The following is a 20416-nucleotide window of genomic DNA, read 5'->3' on the forward strand; positions in this document are numbered from 1 at the left end:
TCCAGACTAATTGGTAGTAAGCTCCTTTTTCTTACCCAAGGGGACCACAAAACGAACATGTTCGATACAAACACAAAATTGAAAAGTTACACGTTTGTCGAGAAAGGTTTTAGTATTGTTAGGTTGATCAATTGTTTGTAATGTAATGGTAGTTTTAATCGTTAGTTTTTATTTCTTGTCTTTTTAGAATGTGTGGAGTTCTACATATGAATAATGAATAATCTTAGACAAGATGCGTGGTCAGCAGTCAGGGTTGAAATTCCATTCAGTAACAGAAGTTTCATGTTAGTTGCCTTCAATTTTTAAAGAACTAAAATGGCTTGGAAAAACAAGATGTTCCAATCTAAAAGGTTTTATAAATTCCTCCATTATAGAAATATTATATATATTTTCAGTGATTATACAGAACCCCTACACTTAAAGATATAACAGTACATTTTGACGAACCTTACAATCCCCTCAAAAATTATAATTGCATTTCTGGCCAAGCTAATAATACTTCAGCGTTTATTTTTCAAAATACCGACTTTTTCAAAAACATATATTAGCTAAAATGCCCATTGTTTTTTTAAGAATATTTTGTCCCTGTTTAGAGCCTGTAGGATCATTGTTCTAGAACAGATCGAATCTAGCGTCGTCAGATTTTTGGGCAAAATTAGTTAAATTTCACATATACCTAGATCAGACTTATCCAATTCAAGACTTCGTTCAGTTCTCAACAGTACAGCCCATGAAAGACCTAAACATAGAATTGATCTGGTACTTTAAAAAAAAAAAATCCACATCTCATTACCACCTCGGCTAGTTTCAAGAAGATTGAAACCAAGGCTCTATGAAGTCTTTGAAAAACTGACCTTCATTTAAAATATGCATCAATGGGTAAAGCTCTTAGTGAGCTGGCCTGTATTTAGTTTAGTTATATATATGTTTGTACACAGTCTAATATAGGTGGAAAAGTCAGTCCCAGTAAGAGTAAATATATCAACCTTATCCTTTGACATGATACAGGTATGTAGTCCACCTTTAATAAACTATTATACACACTATTAATCACGTGACAAGACTTTATCTCTAAAGAAAAAGTGATATACAGAATCAATACGGAACGTTAGAATAACTTGTACGTATAAAACGGAACAAATTTCATTCTAAAGTACTAAAGACAAAGGCTCGAAACGTTTTCTCTGCAACTTTGGACACACTGATGCTTACGAGGGTCGTTTGAAAAGTCCGTGCAAAAATAAAAACTACTTAATTTTTTGGGGTAAACCTTTTTTATTTTTCAACATAGTCTCCTTTTAGGCTTATACACTTCGTCCAACGCTGCTCTAGTTTGTTGATCCCTTCCGAATAATAGGATTTGTCCAAGTCTGAAAAATAGCCATTCGTTTCTGCAATCACCTCCCCGTTTGAATAAAATCTTTTTCCCGCCAGCCATTTCTTCATATTGGGGAACAAATAGTAGTCCGAGGGAGCCAAGTCTGGAGAATAGGGGGGATGTGAAACGAGTTGGAACCCTATTTCCATTAATTTTGCGACCACAACTGCTGAGGTGTGAGCTGGTGCGTTGTCGTGATGGAAAAGGACTTTTTTGTGGGCCAATCGTGGGCGTTTTTCTTGCAGCTCGGTTTTCAAAAGGTCCAATAACGATGAATAATATGCACCTGTAATAGTTTTACCCTTTTCCAGATAGTCGATGAGGATTATTCCTTGCGAATCCCAAAAGACAGTCGCCATAATCTTTCCGGCCGAAGGAACGGTCTTCGCCTTTTTTGGCGCAGATTCCCCCTTGGTAACCCATTGTTTAGATTGTTCTTTGGTCTCAGGAGTGTAGTGATGTATCCATGTTTCATCCACAGTGACGAAACGACGCTTAAAGTCCTGCGGATTCTTCTGGAACAGCTGCAAACCGTCCTTGCAACACTTCACACGATTTCGTTTTCGTCAAGCGTGAGCAATCGCGGCACCCATCTTGCGGATAGCTTTGTCATGTCCAAATGTTGATGCAAAATATTATGTACCCGTTCATTCGAGATGCCCACAGCACTAGCAATCTCACGCACCTTCACTCTTCTGTCATCCATCAACATATCATGGATTTTATCAATGATTTCTGGAGTAGTAACCTCAACAGGGCGTCCAGAACGTTCAGCGTCACTTGTGCCCATATGGCCACTCCGAAAATTTTGAAACCACTTATAAACTCTTCTAATCGAAGGTGCAGAGTCACCATAATGTTTATCAAGCTTCTCTTTAGTCTCCTGAGGCGTTTTGCCTTTCATAAAGTAGTGTTTAATCAACACACGAAATTCTTTTTCGTCAATTTTTTGAAAATCACTCGACTTCCTCGATTCAAACGAATGCCAAACACAAAGAAATAGACCGATCTGGCTGAAACTTGGTGTGTGTTCTTCCAAGAGATGCTACTAACTAAACATAACCTCGGTACGCGCCAGTGGCTATCTCTCTGACTTTGCACGGACTTTTCAAACGACCCTCGTAGTTTCCATCCAAACTGAAACTCCTATTCACGCTTCCAGTCAGCATTTCCTAGAAAGATTACCATCTAGTAGGTGTTAAACTAAACCTTTACAATATCTTATACTAGCAATGGTTAAAAGTGATTGATATAACAGATTGAAGGGCCGATTCTGTTTTAATTAAATGAATACTATAAACTTCAATTCCTATTTAGAAAATCAATTTATCGAGCCAACATAAGAGATTTCTTCTGGTAATTAGATTGAAAAAAAAAGACAATGCAATAATTCGAGTGTTTAGGAATTAATTCTTATAAATTTTCAATGGTTGTTCCAAAGCCGAACTAAAAAAAAGATGCCCATTTGTTACGGTGTTTAACCAAGTTAGTGCTGTGTATCGCTCTTTCTTCCGTTTTGTTTTACGGAAACAACAGCTATATTTACGGTAGTATGCTTTTCTCTTAATCATTATATTATTAGACTAACTTTTTTAGATATTTTGTTTTTATACCTAAACAATTGCCATTTTATAAATAATGTTAGTTTAAATATGTTTATATCAATAAAACTATGAATATCGGACTTATCGGTGTTGTGGTAACAGAATACAATCGTGAAAACTTGCTTAAACTACCGGTAATTTTTTTAATTTGCCTGATAAATTTAATTTTTCGATTTCCTTACATAAATTTTTTTTTTTCTAAAAGACGAATTTCCTATCAAGCATTATTAAAAAGAGTATATAAGCAGATCTGTCGGTAACTACCAATTTTTTTGGTGAGTGAAGAAAGTCGAACATTTTTAGAGAAGTATCCATTAAATTACGCAGGCCTACAAAAAAAAAATTATTTTTTTTGGTGCCTAGAATTTTGGATTTTAGGATTTTTTTATAGCTGATTTTAGCTACATTTAGGGCGCTGAATCTAAATATGAAATTAGTTTTTCTATATCAACTCTACTTTTTTAGATAAGTGGTTTTTTAGCGTGCAGTACTACACAAAATCTGCAGTTCTAACTCCATTTTGTGCTCTTATAATTCACATTTACAAGGACTGGTTCCTAGTCAATATTACTGGAATCAATCGAAACAACTGTAGAAAATGAGGACTTATCCTGATTTAGATTTTGCAAGACGCCCGGTCCCTCACCAGCTACCAGAGCTATGTGAGATCGAGTATTGCCCCTCTGATCAACCTTCTGATACAAATGAAGGTGACAGTGATTATGAGGGAATCTCACCAATTCCTCAACCTTTCAACCAGGATGAGTTAAGTGATCTCACTAGAGATCTCAAAAGAAGCTTCTGAATTACTGGCTTCTAGGTTTACTGGAACAAGAAACCAACTGTCCTTGGACAGCAAAGTGGCTACACTAAATATCCTTGCTACTTGGTCTCTGGGATAGCAGAGACAAAACGCGCCACTGGGTTAGAGAATAGTGGCCTAAGAGAGAAAACATGGACTTTGGGGAAAAGAATCTCATTAACAATTCCTTCGTTGTACCAGAGAAAATCATCTTCCCTCTACTAAATATCAAGCTGGGCCTTATGAAGCAGTTTGTAAAGGCTCTTGATAGGAAGGTAGGAGAAAATATGCTTTTGTTTTCCATCTAAATATACGTAAATTATGAATATCACTTCCAAAAATAAAAAAGTAGAAGTAGAAATCCCACCAATAGAAATAAATATACGGCGATACGCTTAATTACTGGACAAAGCATTTAAATTAATGAAGTTTTATTCTCAAAATAACAGTGTGATCAAAGCGCACATCATCTAACCGGCAAATCCTGGATTGTGCCCAGCATTCAGAACCTCATAACTAAAAAGCAGTAATCACAACAAGTTAAATTACAATAGGCTGTGTAAAGCTCCAGCCTTTGGTACAATATTTTCTTTCACAGCTTCAACGAACTGAAATCGTGTTCCTTTTAATGCAGATTTGACTTTGGGGAACAGATAAAAGTCACATGGGGTCTTGTCAGGCGAATTAGGCGGATGGCCTAAAACTGGGATGTTGTACTTGGTTAGAAAACGTCTTGACAGACAATGCAGTGTGAGCCAGCGCGTTGTCTTGATGGAGAAACCATGACTTGTTCTTTCACAAATCGGGTCGTTTTTTCCTTACGCATTCACGGAGTTAAGCAAGCACCTCACGGTAGTAATGTTGATTAATTATAATCGATATTTTCATCCGTTTTGGACGTGAAAGGGCGACCCGGGCAGTCATCATCTCCGACGTCTTCTTCAAGGAAACGCTTGGAACCACTCAAAAACTTGCTCACGTGATAAACATTCATCGCCTTAATTTCTTTTAATAAAAGATAAGTTTTAGTAGCGGTTTCACCAAGTTTCATGTGAAATTTTACGACAATTCGTTGCTCTACTACATGTGTAGTACCATGTTTTCGGCAAAACGAAACTAACACCTCTTACACAAACGACGGTTCTGGTCAGACAGATTCCTCTACAAACACGTGAGACGCTGCATCGAAAGAGAAGGCTGTCGGTCGTTAGGATTTGGCGCATGAATAGTTTTTCTTTAGCAGCATCAGTCTCGTTATTTAATTGCCACACCTCGTAGATCATGAAATTTTCCCTACAATAAGTAAAGTAAAAAAGTAAAGTAATCGCCTATTTTTTCAGGCGGGGCTTAACGTCCAACTACCATTTACTAGGTGTCGTGGACGGAGGCGAATAGCAAACGTACTTTACTATTTCTTATTTAACCATTAAATAAAATCCAAGGCCAAGACCAGGAATCGAACCCAGTACCACAATGCATATTAGCTTTGCAGGTCTCGCCTCTTAACCCGCTCGGCTACCGTGGCGCCTACAATAATTTTTAACTAATTAATGAATTAGTGAATTAATCAATAATTACAATCGAACTTTGATAAACTCTAATTTTTTCTAATTCTCACAGTTTTTCCGTAGGTTATTAGTTCGCTTCAAACTTCGAATGTTATTAGATTTGAGTTAATTTTGTAAATAACCTTTTCTATAAAATATGACTGAGAGAATCATGACGACCCAGCACAACTTGGAACACATGAAATCAATGGCAATTAAAAGAAGTGGAAAAAAGGTTCCATTCGTTAAGTTTTTGTCGAGAAAGTTTTAGAGAAAAAAATGCTGCTGAAAACTGAGCGGTTAAGTTGTACTTCTTGTCAAAGTATCAAACATTCTTCAATTTTCGAATTTTAGGATCCCAATTTAGTGAAAAAACATGTGTTTAAAAAACCATATATATCATGAAATTGTGAAGTTCAAAAAACAGCGTCTTGGCGTTAAAAGTAACAATAACATCATGGAATTCATTAGATACAAACGAGTGGAGAAGTTACCCAGTGGTAACACTCCAAAACACACTGAACCTCTAGTCACTCTCATTACTGGAGAGCAGATCCACGAGTCTTTTATGACGTCTAGTTGGTTTGTCAGGAATAGTTCTGGAAGAAAGATTTTGTACTGGAAGATTTGCGTGTGACTATAGACTGAAGTGAAGTTTCCTGTATCAGCTGACGACTGAAGCAATAAAAGCAAAAGTATGACCCTCCTTTTGTTTGTTCAAAATCAAAAAGAACGACTCCTTCTTATGCCTGTAATTGAAAAGACCAATTACCAGTTGCCTACAAGCAATAATATTAAGTAACTAGAATTTAGAGTTACTCCAAAACTAAACACAACTATAACTTGTACTGCACACATGACACTGGAATTAAGAAATTCGCACCAAACGTTGCCTCAGAGCTGTCTGAGAGCTCTATCCCCTAAATTAACCGACGGACAACTCTAAAGCAACGTTGCATTTGAAGCCTAAACTCTGTATTATACAATTATTACCATAAACTATTGTAATTCATTAATATTATATCTCACAAACAGATATTCTACCTACCCTCTCTTTTATGATCATCTACAGCGTTTTTAACCTTTAATTTTCCAAAAGAAGGCTACCCTTTGTGTTTATATTAACCCTGGCCGTAGAAATATGAGACAGAGACGGAGAAAGTAGAAATCTAGACGAACTGGAAGCTAATACGATATTTTTGCCATGTATTTTGCCTTTCATTTTCCAAATCAAGGCCACCCTTTATGTTTATTTTAGCCCTGGCTATAATAGTAAATGATAGGGACAGAAAAAGTAGACATCTAAGCGACGTGGAAGCCATTTCGGTGTTTTTTCCTTGTATTTTACCTTTCATTTTACAAATCAAGGCTACTCTTTGTGATCATTTTAGCCGTGGACATAAAAGCAGCTGACACATATAGAAAAAGTAGAAATGTAGAAGAAATGAAAAACAAATTCGGTATTTTTCCCTTGTCTTTTACCTTTCATTTTCCAAAAGAACGCTACCCTTCATGTTAATTTTAGCCCTGGCCTTATAAGTAGGTGACAGAGCTAGAATAAGTAGAAATCTAGACGAACTATAAGCTAATTCGGCGTTTTCCTTTGTAATTCATCTTCATCTTCCAAAAGGAGACTACCCTTTATGTATATTTTAGCTTTATTCATAAAAGTAGAAGACAGAAACAGAAAAAGCAGAAATTTAGACGAAATTAAAGCCAATTCGGTGTTTTTCCTTGTATTTTACCTTTCATTTTATAAATGAAAGCTACCGATTAAGTTTACAGCAGAAAAAAATAAATAAATTCATTTATTTCATGAGGAATTGTTAAGACTGTAAAAAGATACGGTTCAGATTCTTTGGTGGAAGTACTAATAACCTTCCTCTTAAGGTTATAGTTCGATTAATTGGGTCAGCCTAAACCTTATGGAGCTTGGACCCATGATTTAATTTAGTCCCTATGATGAGTTTTTGTTGCTGGTGCCTTTTTTTTGTAATTACTAAAGCCCAGAAGGGCATTGGATAGCTTAGGCATGGTCTTTTCTTAAATTCAAAATAATAAAAATCTTTTTCCTAGTCGCTACTTTGCGGCCACCAATATTTGGACATCCTCCCACTACCAAGATATCTTGACACAGATTTCCCAGGAAAACAATTTCAATCAATTTCACTTGTGGTACCTAATGAATGCTAGTTTTCTAGAAATAATTTACCTTAGTAATGGTGGAAGTATTCAATTAGGATGATCAGCCAATTACAGAGAATACGCGTAATCCATATTTTGTATTTCTGGGTGGTCACCTTGTATAAAGATAACTTAGATGGTTGATGAGAACCTAGTGCAAAATAAATTTGTTATTCAAGAATGATATTTGCAATATAAATAATGTTGTACTTAGTTTTTGAAGGAAAGAAAAAAAACGTTTAAAATTATACTTAAAGACGTGTTTATACCTGACTTCGAATTCTTCGTTTCAGCATCTTCGTTTTTGAACGAATACCTCAATATATTTAACATTTTATTCCGGTCAACCTCATGTTTAAGTTCTCTTTTGCGTGTAATTATAAACATATCCCAATCAGGAAGAAATTTCGTTTTAGGTCGAACCCATACAAGATTTCTCCACCTTCATTTCTAGACATCAACTATATTAAAACATACTGAAATAAAAACTTAAATAAAAAGTATCCATTAATCATAAGACAATTAGAATATAGAGTAATAGTAAGACAGGGAAAGTGTGGCTATATTTTATTATGTGAACAATTTTCTGTTAATGTTCTCAATTCTTCCGCTTAGAACTTACAGCGTAATATGCTAACTGTTAGAGTAATAAATTAATGTACCAATATATACGCTACTAGTTTCACTAGCTTACATTCATTTAGTCGTAGTTTAATGTTAGACAAACTTCCTCAATTCGTTAGTGATACTTAACCTAACTTCGCCTAATATTTAAGCGAATAATTTTATTATATTTGAGGCAATAGTTAGCCAAAGAGAAAGAAAAGATGACAGTTCTGTAAGCTGATGCGGGAGAATTTCAAAAACAAATCCTAGATTACTAAGTACGTTATACTTTCTTTTTGAAAGAAACTCTTTTTTCGATTAACAAAAGAGATATTCTGTAGCCAAAGCGAAGGGTCACGTTCTCAGCTGAGTAAGTGGAGTACAGATGTTAAGTTGATCGACCGTAAGGAAGCCAGCTCAAAATAAATGATACTCTCGTAAATCCATCAGATGGCCAGCAACACCTTTGTCTCAAAATCTTTCTTTACAGTTAGTTCGACCTGCAAGTTTTTGTTTTTTCGTAATTTCGAATGAAACTGATCCACAATCGGTTTTAACTCGGTTTTAATGATGTTTAATCACCAAGAATGTTTAGTGTCTTTGTGGTTTAATTCTGTTCAAATTCAGTACCTATTCTTCCCTTGTTTCTGATTAAAACGTTTTTAATATTAGGATTTCAACTCAATATTAGGATCTCATATTTTGTAAAGAAGGGTATTTTCTGCCTCAATTTATTGTAGAAAATCACTAAACTACAAAGAATCAAAGCGGACTTTTAACCTCATTCCAAAAAGATTTACACAAAATCACAATCTCACAAAAAGATTTATTAAATGGCCCACTTTATGATCATTGACCTGAGGAAAATTAGCCAGATTCTCAATAAATACCGTAATTTCTTCTAAGTACTCCACAAATCGCTATATTATTTAAAATTATATAATAATTTTTTGTCGCTGTAGATGCATGTCACCTCTGACAAGCGTGTCAGAGATTTGCCATCACGGGTATAGTAAATAAGATAACAAAATTAGTTAAGAAAATAGTAAATAATTTACTGTGCTATGTACAAAATCAAGTTTGTTACAAGTGTAGAGTGTTGTATCATTTACGATCCTACTTATTAACTATTCAGTCACAAATTGCAGGAGAAATTTCTCAATATATACGATGTACCTCATACTACGACCTCTAGCAATCTAAAAATACTTCGATTTTTATTTTCAAACTCAACAAATTTTTTTTGGGGGGGGGCGTTTATTGTTGCTACACTCAGCGCGTTGGTTATAACTAGGGAACGGATTCGTATGTATTTACATATTTTTTTCTAGGCAATTTACAGACGTTTTTCAACTAGAAGTATTCATACTGACACTTTTTAAGCCGTTTGAGTCTACTTTTATTTCACATATTTCCACATATTTGGATGTTATCGCATATTTATACATATTTGATTAAAATAAATAAATATTTCTACATATTTAATCAAAATATGTACCTACATATTTTTCATTTTGGGCATATTTTCATAATTGGGAGGTGGTTGACAGGAACTGTGAACCACAGACTGTAGGGCTGTGAATCACAGTGGGTACAATGGTTATTGTAATTTATACAGAATGCTGCTAAACAGTGACGGGCACTTGTTAGTTCTTTGAAGTTGTCTGACGTTGTCTGTTCTTTCAGCTCGTTCGTTGAAGTGTCCAATTCATTTCGTTCGGTCACTTAGTGTATTCTTTTTTGGGTGAAATGCCACGAACATCGGCCTCAAACAAACAACTGGTTGCTAAATATCTTCGCGAGTTTCCAGCAGAACTTTTTCGAAGTGATGGAGACATTTTGTACTGTACAGCTTGTGACAAGCGCGTTTCTTGCTCTCAACGTTCCCAAGTCACCCAACATATTGCCACCGGATCGCACATAGAGAATAAAAACAGAAAGAAAGAGAGGACATCCTATCAAGCCTTCCTTACATCTCCATCAGCAAGTAAGTCTACTCTGAGTACAGATCTGTGACGGGCTTTGGTTAGAGCAGATATCCCTTTCCACAAACTTAAAAATCCTCATTTCAAAGGATTCTTAGAGACCTATATTGGGAAAAAAATGCCTGCCGAGAGCACTCTGCGGAAAAACTACCTGGAAGATATCTATAAAGAAACACTAACCAAAATTCGAGAACATATCAAAGATGGACCGATTTGGGTGTCAATTGATGAAACCACTGACGTTGAGGGCAGGTATATTGCCAATGCAGTTATTGGAAAACTTGACAGTGATGCTGATGTGGATTCAAAGCCATTCCTTTTGAACTGTGAGGTTCTCGAAAAATGCAATCATTCCACCATTTCACGATTTTCATAAAAAAAAAAATGCCCATTTTACTTAAATATTCCAGAAAATATTTTAAGAAAATCACATATTTTCCACATAATTGACGAAAATAAATGCATATTTTAATTAAATATTTGGCATTTTTAAATACATAAAAATCCGTTCCTTAGTTATAACAGAACTATGAATACGAGTGGAGAAGTTACCCAGTGGTAACATTAGGCTATTAGTCGCTCTCTTCACTTGAGAGGAGATCACGAGGCCACTATCTTCTAAAACGTCTTGTCGGGTTGTCAGGAAGAGTTCTTGAAGAAAGATTTGAGCTAGAGGTTATATATGAGATTGCAAGATAATATGAAGTTTTCTGTATCGTGTTTTATCGACTTGTGCGATAAAAGGAATGTTAAGGTCAGTGTGTACGAGTATAGTCAGGTTGGAGACATAAAATGGAGCTTTTGCTATAGATCGAAGTATTTTAGATTGAAGAGATTGAGTCCTTTGGAGATTTGTGCATTTGGTTGAACCCCACAGCTCTATTCCATACGCCCAGATGGGTTTCAAATAGTGCTGCACGAGAATCGAGACAAATCTCGGTCTCGGTACCGAGACCGAGACGAGACTTGAGCAACCGAGACCGAGACATTATATATATCTCGTCGAGAAATCTCAGTCTCGTCTCGATATTTCAAATATTAATTTTTAGCTACAAAATTATAAAATTGTGTTCTTTATTAATGAATAATCATTACGGGTATTGAATTAATTATTAAAAGATACGATTTTATTATATATGTTCAATATTACTACATCTATTTGACTTCGAATTACATAAGTAAAGTAATTGCCTATTTTTTCAGGCGGGCTTTACGTCCAACTACCAATTAGGTGTCGCGGACGGAGGCGACTAGCTAACATACTTTACTGTTAATTTCTTCTATTAACCATTAAATAAAATCCAAGGCCTAAGACCGGGAATCGAACCCAGTACCACAATACATATTAGCTTCGCAGGTCTCGCCTCTAACCGATCTTTTATTTGTCATTATCAACGCAGCTTGCGAAAATAATCTTTAAGATGGCACTGAAGTTGCACAGATACTAAAAATATCTTTCGCCATTCTAGACAAATTTTTGAAGGAATTCTCAAGTGTTTTCCACCATTCTAAAATGTCAACGTCTACTGGTGCTTGGTCTAATTTGGTATAGTATTAATTATTTCTGTCTTCCATGCTTCTGTGATAGTTGCTGATTTTTTAGCAATGGTGCAAAAATATTGATGCAGTCGTCGTCGTCGTCAAAAGGTGAATCATCAGATTCTTTATCTTCACCAACAGCCATAACTAATGGAGCGGGAAGTTTGTTGGGAGGTGCATTTTTTATTTCACGAATCGACTTGATATAGAAGGCAGATATGTTATTTGGGTCTTTCATTTGGCGCGTTTTTAACATCTTTTTGCAATTATATAAAGATATATAACAGTAATAGTAACATATGATGCATTGAAGTGTAAGTAGTTGTCTTCTTTTACACACATTTTCATTATCAATATATAAATTAAAATAATTATTAGAAAATAACATTTTTTGAAAAGATTATTAATAGCAAACCATTTATAATACTTAAACAAAAATTCAATAAACCGAGACCGAGACCGAGATATCTCGACGAGACCGAGATTTGAGCGACCGAGACCGAGATCGAGACTGCATAAAGTCTCGCCTCGTCTCGGTCTCGTGCAGCACTAGTTTCAAAATAGAAGTATAAATAAGTCTTTTGTTATCTAAAGACAGTTTAAATCTATCATCTAAAAGTCTTTTAAGTAGTCGATAGTGTCTGCTTAGTTCAGTTCTTTTTAGTCTAGTGTGGGGGTTCCAAGATCAACCAATATGTGAGTGTGATTTCTGTATTTCAAGTCCATTTGAAGATAATCAACACTTTCAACGAAACAGCTATTGCTTACAAGACATCATTGGCATAGAATAATGAAGATGAGACCAGAGACGTCATCCTGCTTGTTATGAATCGTCATACTTTGGTCATGGAAAACGTTAAAAATGGGTGCTTACAATTTTAGATTCTAGATACAGTTGGTTAAATTCTTTTTGCTTTAATTAGTTAAATAGCTTTCTCTTTTATTAGAAGGCAGTAAATTTGATAGCGAAAATTTGACGCCATTGCAGTGCTTTTTCTTATTTAGTCTAGTAATAGAAACTAAAAAAGCAGAATGTAAATATTGTTGCACTTGAGTCGATAAATGGCTATTGGATTTCTTTGTTTCTGTCTTCAAATTATCTCATGAACGTTTTTGTTTTTTGTAAAACCACAAATAATGGAGAAGTGGGGGTATGAATAAATATAATAAATATGATAATGATGATTATGGCAATATACGAACATAGACTTCATGGTCAGTTAGTTAAATTAGTTTTGGCGGAAGTAATACGGAAGCAGCCTGGAGATCTGACTTAAGTGCTGAACTATATCTGTTATCTGATGAATGTGAGGCCATTTCTTTTACAATCACTCTCTAGAGAAATTAGTTTTATATATTTACCTGTTAGAAGACAGAAGATATGCTTAGAAAGCAGAACTGAACGAGGATAGAACGTATAGGACAAGATTATATACTCTGGCAGACAGTACTTAAGAGTTCCGCCTACAACTGTATCCTGCTTGCTCCAAGTTTTTATTTGGATTTTCTTTGAATTATGTTTGCTTATATTTTTTTTATAGTGTATATGTCATGCAATCAGAGCGTTGGCGCTGTTAGTAAGAAGGATAAAAGTGAACGAGTGGAGAAGTTACCCAGTAGTAACGTTTCAAAACATTAGACTGTTAGTCACTCTCTTCACATGAAAGGTGATCACGAGGCCACTGCCTTTTAAGGCGTCTTGTCGCGTTATCAGGAAGAGTTCTAGAAGAAAGATTTTGAGCTAGTGGATTTGCGTGCGATTGCTGGTTAATGCAGAGTTTCCTGTATCTTGTTTTGGTGTCTTGGAGATAAAAGGAATGTTAAGATCAGTATAGTCCGATTAGAGACATGAAAAATGCGTTTACTTTAGATCGAAGTCTTTTAGATTGTAGAAATTGAATTCTTTAATGGTCTTTGGTTGAACTTCACAGCTCCATTCCATACGCCCGGATTTTAAAGTAGTAGTATAAATTAGTCTTTTGTTGCCTTGCGACAGTTTAGATCAATCCTCTCTTTTAAGTTGTCGATTGTGTCTATTTAGTTCTGTTCTTTTAAATCTTGTGCGGGGATTCCCAGAAAGCCAAAGCAAAATGAATAAAACTACCTTTGTTAACAGAAACCTTCTGTGACTGAAAGATTGGCTCTCCTTAGTTGAGACTTCCAACTCCGATCTATTGTTGGCAACATTTGGACTTAACTTTATTTCACCTTCAATAGAAATAGGAGGAATGTACCCACATTTATAACCCAATCAAAGTAGCTGGTACACTGTGTACATAAAAGTAAAAAAATCAATCATAATTGTAAGATCAAAAAGACTAGTTTAAAGAATATTTTAAAAAATAAAAACAAATTTACTTACAATGATTACACAGTGTGAGTTAGTGGATTTAACTTGCATCATTATTAAATGATTCCTGTAGTAATTCAATTGGTACCTACATAACCACTCATAGTAAAGTCAAGTAATTCAACTGGAAACGGTCACGAAGGGTAACCACTGTTTTCCAATTAATCTGCTATTTCTTCACAGACAACAAATGTAAAACAAAACAAAAAATCTAGTAAATTAAGAATTGACTTTTGAAATGAAATGACTCAAAAAATGTGAAAAATGAACTGTAACAATCTTCACAAAAAAAATAAATAAATAATTGATATAATAATTATAAGAATCGGAACCATTAGCTCAAATTTACTGCAGAATCAATAAAAAACAGGACATCGATTTGGTTATCATTATCGTCAGATTTGTACTTCTTAAACCATGTGAGGATCAAAGTGCTTGAAGTTCAATTTGCCTTACTCTAAACATTCCGTACAAATATCAAATAAATAAACCAACTACCTTTTCATGCAGAAGTTGCAGTAATGTTCAAATTGTTACAACGCTTCAGTTTCAATGCTTTTTATTTTATGTCAACCGTATTCTCTCCTTCCACTTTCTACTGAATGTTCTCTAATCGAAACAACAGCTTCTAGTTTCAGTGTCAATTGGTTAAGTCACAATATCTTGAGTACTATAATGTAAACAATAATGTACAATTTTCCAATGATTTTTGTGAAGTATTAATCATTTATAGCATTGCATCCTCTAATTGTCCCATAGCCTCAACTGAGGCATTTCAAGATCTGTTTCAATTGCTCTCCCAATCTCACTTCCAAGAAAGAAAAACAACCTTCATGTGACATTTATTACTATTGTAAAATATGTATTAAACTATTTTATACATACGGGTTTGTAACACATTTACACTTAATTATCACATTAAGTTTATAAAACAATAAATAAAAACATACATTGAAATAGTAAATTACACAAGATGGGAAAGTAAGAGAAAGTTTGAAGTAAATGAGTAATTTCTAATCAGTAAAATATTAAATGTAGATACATATATGGTCCCAATTCTAATGAAAAATGTATACCTAGGATAACAGATGATAGTAATTGTACAGATATATTTGGCAAAAAGTAAAATTAAATGTAAGAAGCTATTCTATAATAGTTCTTAGTGAGGCCTAAAAATAAATAAATATACAAATCAAACTTAATAAATAAATAAAATAAATGTAAAATCAATTTGACAAAAAAACTGGTTTATCTAATTTACAAAAATGGATATAAATTAATTCGAGCAATTAATAATGAAGTAAATGGTTTTTAGTATTATGTATCTATATTTTCTGGTTGGTTGTGCAAAAATAAATAAAAATTCTTTCGCTTTTCCAACGTTTCGGTTGATTATAAATAATTTTCAGGTCTTAGTACATTACAAGTGAGTGGAGAGAACATTCCTTGTCTGTTTTGGATTTATAACATTTATTCTTTTCTGAACAACCCTCGAGAACACACAAAAAAATCTAGTTAATTTCCATCTGTTCGAGAATAAACCAACAAGTGTACAATATATAATTATCTTTAAAGTGAAAGATACGTTAAGTTTTTGCTCTTTGTCTTATTCAGGATAGATACCCAAATTGAGGATATCCCATTCAATAGATTTCATTAATCTATCAATAATGTTATTACTTTTTGGGAAGTCCAAAAATACGTTAAATATCCGGGTGTAATTGGGTCAAAAAACCATGTGAAAACTAAGGATGGCGTGTTTTAGACATGGACACCATTAACCAAGAAGTGATTTACACGATTTGAGGATGCTTTTTAGTTTGAATTCAAAAAGAAATATTTGCATCTGAAGATCATTATTCTTTCCTATAGACTTTCATTCTAAAGCTGCGCTGCCTAAAATGAATCTAGAAAGATCGTAGTGTTATTAAATCTCAGAAAACAAATTATTGGTAATTTTGAAGCATAATATAAAATTAATTGGTTAGCAGTACTATTATTGTGTAACTTCTCTCGTTGACTGATCATAAACTTATGAGAATAAATATTATTGAAGAAGTAAGATTCGAGCACCGAATGAGACATATGTTATTTAAATTTTTAAAACAGGTAGCGTTTCAATACAAACAGAATTCAAATTCTTTAACAATCTGACTAAATCTTTTTAACTAGAAAAAGATCCATTTGAGACCATCTCTTTACATCTCTACCTTATTCGTTTTTCCAGAAACCTATTCACAACTATCGAATTGTCAGCGATGCCTGAGGCCTCACCCTAGCTGGTTGATGGATATTCTAGATTACCAAGATTAGTAGACATACAGGAGAAGAAGAAAGAAATTAATCAATCATTATTCATTAGACAGTAAAAGTATTCACTATTTTTTTAGACATACTTTTGTCTAATTAATCGGTCAAATCAATCTCTTACACACAATTCAAAAAGATTAAAGAGTCTGTAGGAAAGATGAACAAAAGATTAAATATCACATATTATTTAACATAAAGTTACCAATTCTGAGTTAAATAAAATAAATCCTAACGTGAATGTTAATGCCCAGAAAAGAAGAATTAGGAAGAGTTTCTTTACATGTGAGCAGACTATATCGAGCAAAACTTATCTACAAAAACAATCTAGATTTATAACTTGTGTTATTCTTTCTTTACGCTCTACGTAGATAATATAACCATCATGATGAGCTAAACTACCAAACCAAAAACTTTTTCTTGGCCACATAATGTTAATAACAGGCTAGATAACATAAATTTGCATGTCTGGACAATTCATTTAATTAGTATAGCACAACACTTTCTAATTGAAGTGGCCGTATATCTTTTAGCTAACTGGGGATTCTGCCTTCAATAAATCTTTGTTAAACGTTTTAATTTAAGAAATATATTATGAAATGTTCAGCAGTTTTAGAGAAGTTAAGTCAAATGTTAATTTAATGTTTGAAACAATAAAGGAATGTTTGAGTTGCCCAATTCATTGGAATATAATTTTTTTTTTAACAGGTAAATTTCTTTTCTAAAATAACTACTTTAAAAAAAATGTACTGCTGCAGCAGTTAATGGTTATCTAGAGGTAAGTGATATCCAGAAAACTGGTGTAACCAGGACCTTGACTACCCAAAAAGTTTTCAAATTTCTGTGTGTATTGTAACGTTTTCAACTAGTGACTGGAACTGATCTGAAGTCGATTTTGATTAAACACGCCAGAGATATAATAACACCTATTTATCATGCTCTACAGCCCTGGAAACTGCAGGTGCTGTAAGGCTGTAAATAAGGTTGAACAAATATTTAAAAGTTCTATCCTTTCATTCTACTGTCATTCCACTACCCGTATACTTTTGTTTTACTTAGAATGTTATATTAATAGCTTATAACTTGTTAATATTCAGGTCAGTACGTTCAGGTAAACAATGGAGATACTTTCCGCTCCAATCTGGAGTCTTTGAGAAGCCTGTCTTTCTCAATAGATGTTTCTCAGTAGAAGTCAGTGTATCTCAAGTCACAGAATGTTTATCTCCGCAAGGGGAAGCAGATTAGCTGCTTCTTGGGGAGTAACGCCCCCTCGGGTTCTAATCTCTCACTTACATCTGCACACATTGCATACACTCATCAGACTTCATTCTAGGGAACCTCAAGAGAGGGCAGGTAAGCACTTACCTGGCAGCCGAAAGGTAGGAGTCTTGGTCGCGGCGGGCTACAATGGCCAGAACTCGTCTTTGGTACTTGCTTCGCCTAGAAGGATGGTCAGACGATGACCCTAGTCTAATCAAGCGTCTTGGAGTGATCATGCTACGCGCGAATCATGCGAGTGAGGATGGCGCCCTTAGGGACACACTTCCATGCTTACTGTGTGGATAAGGTCAGCTGTAAATGTCTGACACAGTCCACTTTGTTCTTAAGTCCCACAACATATCCTGGGTATTCCTTTTCCATTTAAACTTTAAGGAACAAACAGATCTTTGAACACATAGTTAGGATTAGAACTTCCAGATTTAGGAGTCATTTGGCCCTACAACCTTTACCTTAAACAAAACAATAACAATTTTTACTTAGTCTTTTCTTTATATACTTGTAATCTTAGCAGGACCAAAAATACTTCTTGACGTACTTTCCTTACTTTACTTGCCTTACTAACTTTTTAAAAAAATCTCATAGCCTAATGCGAATATTAGCTTCATCACTCTCACCGAACACACTCTTACCGTATTCGGTTAGCTATAAATTTAGACATTATTATGTCTACACAATTCATACTCCAAATCTGAGTAGTACTGTACCTGTTCAAATATATTTATTTCCGCCCAAGTAGTGGTAAAAGTCTTACTTTGTAGGTCAGCTTCATGACCAGCTCCGACTAACTTAGAGGATCTATGATTTTTGTAAGATTTTTTTTGCTCCTCTTGAATTTTTTCTAACAGTTCTTTAAAAATAGCTTCAAATAGCTTCCTACTAGATCCTGATTTTGTAGCTATGCTTTTTGTCTCAGCAAAAATAGCACTAAAGGAAAGTGCCTCCATCAAAAGTAAGGAATTTTATGTTTTTGAGAAAGTTTTTATTCAGTGGTTAGTCTGGCTTACTTTAGAGCATTCCGGACAGTGTTCTCTCGCTACAGACAACAGCATCCATCAACGGGAATGAGCTTTAGAGAGACACTTAGATAAATTCTAAGGGCTGCCAGCCCTTCTGCATTTAAACCCTGGACTCATTAATTCACCTCGCTACCAATTAGGCTAATCCTTTCAGATTTTATTTATATTTTTCTACTCTGATTTATAGACAATGCGAAGAAAGTGCAATTTTTTTCACCCATCAACATCAATAAACATGAGTAGTTTACAATTAACCCGTTTGGAAAGTAGAAGATACCTTTAATATTATGCTAATCTTCACCAAGTTAGCTAGGGGTACGCAAGTGGAACAGTATTGTTAATGCCAACATATTTATCATTATGTCAGCCTTATTAGCGATTTTCTAATAAAACTATAATAAAATGTCATTTTATCATCACTTATTATTTAGAAAAATAAATGAAGTAACTTTGTCCCATCTGAAATTTGTTTCAGAAATGCCTCATATGTACATAACAGTTTGTAGGTTCATTCTAGTATTAGATTTAACTTTCTCAATGGTTATCACATTTTATTCTAATTGTATGCAGCTTATTTACTTCAGTTTATTAGGTGCGCAAAAAACTGAGTACCTTTAAATATGAGTGACATTGTGTACAATAGTTTTTGAGAATTTTTAGCATTAATTGGAATTATGTTAACAATAAAATGCTTACAATTATTTTTAATAGTACATTGAAATCGTCCAACAGAGAATGGTGTTAGAATTTTATACAAACTACCACTAGATGCCAGCACGAACTGAAATGACTTTCACAAAAGCTATAGAATGCTTCTAATTTCACTAAATGCCGATAGATGCCAACAACTACTGGAAATCAAGAGCACAAATTAAAACTGATTTAAAGTTCTTATTTAAAACTCAATTTGTACATGAAATTCTTAAACTTTTCTTCCATTATTGCGAGAAAATAGGAAAATGCTAGACAAAAAAGAAACAATAATATACTATTAAACGTATGAAACGGGTTTTAAAAGAAATATTTCTTTATTCTAGATAAAATGTTTTTTTACCACTTACTTGTTGACATGTGGCTTCCAATTGAAAAGGGATAAATTAAGCCAGAATAAAAATTAATAGCTGAACAAGGGTAGAAATTACTGAATGGGTTTGTGCAAGATTGAAAACTAATTGAATCCCGGATTAAAGGAAGTCTAGAAGGACAGCAGCCAACAGAACAAGCCGGTTTCAGAAGTGGCTATTCCACGATTGATCATCTTCATACAATAAATCAAATCCTCGAAAAAGCAAAAGAGTATGAGAAGATCATTTACATGGCCTTCATTGATTATAAAAAAGCTTTTGACATGGTAAAGCATGAGTTTCTTTTTCGAAGTTTGATTAACCAGGGCATTGATAATAATATTGTTGAACTTATAAAAGATTGGTACGAGAGAAGCCAGGCGAGAATTGTAATGGACAAAATTGGACCAGATTTCGCTGTTAGGAGAGGAGTCAAACAAGGCGATCCTTTATCGCCCATATTGTTTAACTGCGCGCTGGAAGAGGTTTTTCGTACTTTGGACTGGGGTAATATAGGAGTGAAAATAAATGGGGTATTTTTGTCAAATCTACGTTTTGCAGATGACGTTGTCCTCTTTTCAGAATTGGAGCAGGAACTTTCAGAGATGATAACATCATTGAATGAGGCAGGTAAAGAGGCTGGTCTTACGATCAATGAAGGAAAAACTGTGCTAATGACAAATAGTAATAACGCTGGTACCATTCTCCTGGAAGGCAAGAGACTGAGGTGGGTCGAAAGCACTGTGTATCTTG

The 20416-nt window shown here is 34.4% G+C and overlaps 1 protein-coding gene across 1 annotated transcript in view; it reads left to right on the forward strand.

Annotated features, from left to right (window-relative positions):
* The window catches only part of lin-52 (DREAM core complex component lin-52), a 450123-nt gene that overhangs the window by 188376 nt on the left and 241331 nt on the right, over positions 1–20416 (forward strand). The window lies entirely within an intron of this gene.

The sequence above is a fragment of the Rhodnius prolixus genome, unplaced genomic scaffold, assembly GCF_049639745.1.
Source record: "Rhodnius prolixus isolate KJV_2025 unplaced genomic scaffold, Rpr scaffold_3, whole genome shotgun sequence".
Classification (NCBI taxonomy): domain Eukaryota; kingdom Metazoa; phylum Arthropoda; class Insecta; order Hemiptera; family Reduviidae; genus Rhodnius; species Rhodnius prolixus.